Source organism: Neolamprologus multifasciatus, chromosome 22 (assembly GCF_963576455.1).
Source record: "Neolamprologus multifasciatus chromosome 22, fNeoMul1.2, whole genome shotgun sequence".
Taxonomy (NCBI): Eukaryota; Metazoa; Chordata; class Actinopteri; order Cichliformes; family Cichlidae; genus Neolamprologus; species Neolamprologus multifasciatus.
Genome location: NC_140459.1, coordinates 3,338,608 through 3,345,751, shown reverse-complemented (window position 1 = coordinate 3,345,751; position 7,144 = coordinate 3,338,608). Strand labels below are relative to the sequence as shown.

Below are 7,144 nucleotides of genomic sequence, written 5' to 3'. Positions count from 1 at the left end.
CAAGATACTAACCCCATGTTTGCCTACTGGTGGTGGTCAGAGGGCCCGGTGGCGCCTGTGTCCGGCAGCCTCGCCTCTGTCAGTGCGCCCCAGGGCAGCTGTGGCTACAATGTAGCTTGCCATCGCCAGTGTGTGAATGTGAGTGTGAATGGGTGAATGACTGAATGTAGTGTAAAGCGCTTTGGGGTCCTTAAGGACTAGAAAAGCGCTATACAAATGCAGGCCATTTACCATTTACCATTTAAAAGTACAAAAAACAATATAATCAGAAAATAAGCACTAATAACATGTTGTAGCGGGTCAGGGCTGTTCGGGGTTCTGTTTTTACAGTTATGGTTTGTTTATGTTACCATAGTGACGGGTGATGCCCTCTGCAACGGTGTGTCCTTCCGGGGTCAGAGGGCGCCCTGTGTGTTGTTGTTGCTGCTGCGCTGTTGCCGCGTTGAGCAGTTAGCTAGCAGCAGTGTTCTTCTGGCAGATGTAAATAAATGGCTGTGCTCCCTGGCTAAGAGGGCGGGGGAGCAAGACCGAACGGAAATTCTGTCTCCTCCTTGTCTGAGCTCGCCACAATATATTTATTCTGCAACATGTCCAAACACGTCTTGTAAGGACACAAGGATGAAACAGTGACAAAGGGAGCTGTGTGAGGCTATTAAAGGCAATGGATCCCTCAGCAGCTGGATTAAAAAGAGCACAGGTAACAATAACGCCTGTAGTTGTTGTATAGCAGAGGTGCTCAAGTATAAAAACAATAATAAACACAATGCTTTGGTTCTATAACATTTTTCTATCATTACTTTATTTTGGATTAGGTGCATGAGCTTTTAAGTATGGATAATTAAATAATAGATTAATGAAATACCAGAGTGTGCCCTGTTCTGAGATGTACAGCAAGTGGAGAGTGACAGATGAGATGAGGAGATGGAAGAGTGACTCACAGGCAGAGCCGAGTTCATTTCCCACAGTTTTGTTGTTTAATGCTTCCGAGCGCTGTCACCAATCTTTGCATTTTATTATCATCTCATAACACTTCTTTAATCAGCTACCATCTCTGCTGTGGACTTTTTACTGTCTACAGTCTCAAAGCAACACAGACCTCCATCACTATCTGCAGCAGGAGCAGCAGCAACCCCTCAACAGCAACAGTGTTGTTGTTATTCAGCCTGGTTGTGTGCCCCTTTTTAACTTTGAGCACCCGTCCCTTCCAGCATCTCTGCACGGCCCTGCTCAGAATCATTCATCTGTTTTAGGTTTACATTTTATATGTTTTGTAGAATAACAGGACAAACTGTGAGACTGGAAAGACTTGAGTTTCATGCTCTGTTTTGTGACGTAGTGTGTAATGCTCAGCAGTATTATCATTTTAACTGGTTCTGTGCGCGATCTGAAGACACTAAGTGTTTGTGAGAGAACATAAAACTGTTTTGATGCATTTGTGAGGTTTTACCTGATGACTTTCAACTTTTGTGATTGTAGCTTGAAAATTAAATTTAATGTTTAGAGTTATGAGAAAGAAGGTGGAAGCATTAAAGTGATGTATTTGAACAGTTGTAAAATGTAAATGACCAAATTGGATTATTGGAATATAGTTTAATTGTGTTTCGTTGATTTTTATGTAAAAATTATAATATTAATATGTTATGAAATTATGATTTAAAGAATTCATATTGTTGAGTTTGTTTGTTTCAGAGTCAGAGAGCCGTGTCTCTCTACAGTCAGAGGTTTTTGTACGGCGCCTCAATGAGTTTGTATCACTGTGGTGGACTTTTGGTGGATGTTGGAAGTAAGTTTATACTGTTTTTAAAGAAACTTTATCTATTTAGCTTTACTACAATTATATCATGGAGGCTGACTCCATCAGCTTTGCTCAGATTTTATGTTGATATTTCTGACATAAAGACAATGTGATGTGTAAATAATATAAACTGTCATCAGCCTGTGATTATTTTCTTGGTTTACATCACCGTTAATGTTTCTAGGATGAATTAAATGTTACTGTCCTCAAGTTAAACTGCACAGAGTGAAGATAAATATCTCTGGTGTTCTTATTGTATTATATCATTTAAAACAATGTAAGCAATAAAACAAACACATAAGGTAAGTAGTGGTATTGAGTTTCTTATCCAGAACAAGCTGTTTATTATGAAGAACTGATGATGTTGAAGCTTAACATCTTTTAAAATTGTTGACACATCTTTGTTTTGTTTTTTTATTTCCAGTGTAGTTTGAACATATTTCAGCTCAAACTGTGTGATGATTCTCTCTGTGCTGATATGCATGAGAGGTTTCTTAAAGGGAAGTGAAACAATGTGTGAGTTAATGACTGGTGGAGCAGAAAAAACACCTGACAGAAACTTCTTAACAGAGAAAATCAAATTGTGGTTCGTGTCCTCTAAGCTGATTGGTGTTTCCTAGGTGATACCCGCCCCGCCCTGACGGTTCTGCCCCCCTCCAGTGAGGAGCTGAAACAGGGGAAGGCCACGCTCATGTGTCTGGCCAACAAGGGCTTCCCCTCAGACTGGAGTCTGTCCTGGAAGGTGGATGGCAGTGGCAGCATCAGCTGGGAGGAGAGCAGGAGCCCCGTGGTGCAGGAGAACGACGGCCTCTACAGCTGGAGCAGCACCCTGAGGCTCCCTGCAGACCACTGGATGAAGGTGGGCTCTGTGACCTGTGAGGCCACCCAGGGCTCCCACACTCTGGTCTCAGAGCCACTCAGGAGAGACCAGTGTTCCCAGTCCTGACCTGAATAACTGTGACTTTCATGCTGGTCTTACTTTCAGTCTGCACTCTGTAGCTTTAAAAAAAAATCGAATTTCTTCTGTCATTTTTCATTGCTTTGTTTAAAGTTTAAAGTTTGTTTAAAGTTTTAAAGAATAAAAAAATATCTACATTAAATAAGAATCGAGTGTTTGTCTTACTTTTGTGGTGATGTCAATTTTAAACTCTAAATAATGATTTCCAGGATTCTTATTGGAAACCAGTGTGCTATCTGTAGTCAGTATGAGTCAGTAGAATTAAATCACTTTCAATACATGAAGTTAAGCAAAGTTTATGTTAAAGAGTAAGTGCGAAGGGGAATTGAGAGACACTGCCATTACTAAGCAGGATATTAAAGACATTACATATATGCAAATTCATTGCATGCTGTGTAATGAAATGTTTCAGCATATTGCAGTTTGTTGTATAAAACACTGACTGCGCAGGTGGAGTAGAAAAGCGCTGTGTAAGAATCAGTCTATTCTCGTGATCAGTGTTGGGGTAGGTATTTTAAGAAGTCATTTAATATACAGAGTTTTTTTGTTAAAAGTATTCAGTACGTTATTTTGGTGTTTTTTTCTGTAAAACCACCTGAAACACAACATGTCATAACTGTCATTTAACAATATGAACTTGTAGGCTACAGTCTCTCACACCAACATAAATCCCTGTCCTAATGACGACACACATATTTTCTTTCTCTTGGCATTTAGATATATGAATACCTGTCAAGGGTCCTTGACATACAGGTCTCCGACTCAGAGGACACAAATTAATGTCCTGTGTCTTAGGAGGGCAGGATTGCTCTGCTTTTTCATTATACGATGCTTCGCAATATTGGTTTTGCCTAACAACCTGTTTCTGACTCCTAAATTGTCATTAATGCAACCGCTCTACATAACAGTGTAACTGATTATAAATCTTTTATTCATGAACCTACACATTACGGTTTATTTACTAGTTGTATGTATTTTAACAGAGCAAGAGGTGGACCACACGTCTGAAGAGCTGCTGGTCTTTATAACTGGGGCTGACTTACTTCCCCCACTGGGGTCCTGCAACATAGACTTTTATGATCAGGAGTCGGGGATGCGGCGCATCCCATACGCATCGATGTGCAGCTTATCCCTGTATCTTCCGAGACGTGTTGCATACGAGGATCAATTTAAAGATCTTATGAACGCTGCATTAAAAGGATCCCTGGGATTTGGAAAGCTGTAGCTGCATTTACATGAACTGATGCTGGAAAGCTGTGGTTAAAACCTGTGGCCTTTTGGGATGAAGTTGTGTTATTCTAAGTGTTATTAAATGGGATTGAACCTGGGCTTCTTCAAAATTGTACATTTTAAAAGTGTTTAGTATAAAATGTTTTTGTTTTTACAAATGTGAGGGTATATAGTTGTATTTATAGTCCCGTTAAGACAGTTGGGGTATGCATGCAACAAGCCATGCACCAAAAAGTGATGTTCAGAAAATGTTTCAAGTATTGGAAGGAAAATAACAAATCATCTAGAAATGTTCTTTTGAAAGGTTGTTGTGCATTCATGTTTAAGTATTCGGTTATAATATACTGCATAGTTTCTTGTTGCTGCGTTGTGTTTGTGTTGTTGTTGTTTTATTATTTTTTGTTTTAAATGTGCAATAGCTGCCTAACAAACTTTGAACTGAAAGACGCTGACTTTTGTAAAATCAAAGTATTGTAAGGTCAGTTCTCATGGTGTCTTGTCTCTTTACAAATTAAAGTTGAGGCTCACCTGTTACGATCAAATACTGGTGTTGGGATCCACTGACGAGGGCTGTTCAGTACACAGGTATGTGCTTAAGTCGAGGTAAATGGTTCAATAAATTTACCTTCATCTGGTCTCAAACTGAGAGCTCAAGATTCCATCTCAACTCAGTTTGTTCAACTGCTTTCAGGAACAAAGCAGTTTGAACTCCGAAGTTTAAAGTCAGAGTTGGTTAACTCTGAGATTGGCAGCTGACCTTTGACTATAACCTGTTTAAATATTAATAACTCAATTTGAGGAATGTGAACATGTGTCAGTGCTATTATTAGAACACATACTAATATACACAGAGGGTAATGAGGGAATACACCACAGAAGGCAGACACAGCTGAACCTAATCAGACATGACGAATACACTCACACAGAACGCAGAATCCAAATAAAACAGGAAACCAGAGAATAGCTCTGAGACACGGGTTGACAGAACATAAGGAACAGAGGGACGAAGAGATGCGACTGGAAAACAGAAAATAGATGAAACGAATCATATTAATAATGAAAAAACATAAATAGGAAGTCAACAGGTCTTTGGACCATGGCAGTGTTGAACAGCAAAAAAGAGAAAATCTAAAAACCTGAGAAAGAAAAGATGAAATTTGATTATTTGACTGATTTGGACTTGAAGTTTCTATTTGAAGTATTTGCTAAATTGTGCAGATAATTATGACTCACTGACTTTTGGTGAGTTCATTTAGTGTTAGATTGTTTTTCTTAAAGAAATATGATTTTTAATAATGATCGATATTTCGAAATTGAGATTTATTTGAGCTGGTATGAAGTCAAAGGTCATAAATGATTTGTTAAAAAAAATGATATATTTCAAAAAAAAAATTTCCTTTAGCAACAATGACATTTTCACCGTGTGTGTGTGTGTGTGTGTGTGTGTGTGTGTGTGTCCTCAGTGAACTGTATCAGTCTCTGCAGTATCTTCCAGCTGCAGCAGTCACTTCAGTTTCTGTTCAGTCTGACTGAGGGAGGTTTTTGTACGACTGTTTTTCACTGTGTGAACACAAGCTGACTGTTAGGGTAGTGACCACTCTGACAGTAATAAACTGCTGCATCTTCAGCCTGGACTCCACTGATGGTCAGAGTGAAGTCAGAGTTTGATCCACTGCCTGTAAAACGAGCTGGAATCCCTGAATATCGACTGCTAGCATAGTAAATGAGCAGTTTAGGAACTCCTCCATCTTTCTGTTGGTACCAGGCTAACCAATTACTATAAACATCCTGACTGGTCCTACACTTGATGTTCACAGTTGCTCCCACAGCAGAGCTCACTGCTCCAGGCTGAGTCACTGTATATTGTCCTCTGGACTCTGAGGACACAGAGACAAAAACATAAAGCAGCTTCATGGTTTTGTGGGCTTCATTTCAGAGGGACAGATGTTGATAGAGGAGAGGAGTTTGATTCTCTGGACTTTACCTGTGAAGCAGCAGCAGAGGAGAGTCCAGATGAGGACGCAGATCAAAGTCATGTTTTTGATGAGGAGGATTTCTGTGGCTTCTGTTGTGATGAAGGACAGCTGTCAGTCATCCAGTGTTCAACTCTCAGGACTATAAACTCTCCCAGAGCACTGGAGCATGGTGCTGCTGATGCAATTTGCCTCTATATGGAAATCATCTGACTGACAGAAACAGGTAAGTTAGCATAGAATAGAAAGCCTTTTTTTGTCACTATAAAGTTGTACAAACAGAGAAAATGAGACAAAGACACAAAGTTGCAGGGGGAGGGGAAGTGCCAGAAACACATTATATTAGATTAATATTTCAAACATGACAAAATGCTAATCTTACAGCAGCAAAATGATTGTATCTCTACAGTTTAAACATTTCTTATGCACAGAGTGGATAGTCAAAAAAAATTGAATCATCACAAATACATTATTTTATATGCATAAAATTTTTATATGCATGGTGTTATGAAGGAAGGACCCAAGATTCAGGCACAGGCTGTGATGCGAGTGAGCTTTTATTCCAACAGGTGAAAACACACAAAAAAAGTGAGGATGACAAGGACAGAACTAAGGCTGCGTTCACACTGCAGGCAAAAGCGCATCAAACTTTGACTTCTTTGACCCTATGCGACCCATATCCCATCATGGTGTGACAGTGTGAACGGCACAAATCCGATATTTTCAAATCCGATCTGGGTCACTTTCATATGTGGTTCTGAATCCAATACATATCTGATGTTTTAGAAAGCGACTGCTGTTTGACGGTCATGTTGCATTAAATCCGTCTTTTACGTCACTGACACAAGACAGACACCAATTATCAGCGCCGGAGAAGACATCGCGAACGCTTCCTGGCCATCCAGTGTAGATGTCAGTGAAACTGTTGGGAAGACAACGTTGGAGAAACGTGAAGATTCTATTTGTACTGTATAATCTGCAGATTCTGACAGAAATCTGCAACCATCCTTTGAAGCACCGCTCCTCTAAAACAGCAATAAGGATCCTTATTAGGTTATTTACATTATTATGTAAATAACAAAATAGCTTAAAGCAAAAATTTGGAAACGTGAAGTCCAAAGTCTTTATATTAACAATACCGCCTGTACCAGTTGTTGTATAGCAGAAATGCTCAAGTATAAAAAAAAT

The 7,144-nt window shown here is 39.5% G+C and overlaps 1 pseudogene; it reads left to right on the top strand.

Annotated features, from left to right (window-relative positions):
- Positions 1–2,307: 2,307 nt before the first annotated feature.
- Positions 2,308–2,741, top strand: LOC146492605 (Ig kappa-b4 chain C region pseudogene; annotated as a pseudogene).
- The last annotated feature ends 4,403 nt before the right edge of the window (positions 2,742–7,144 follow it).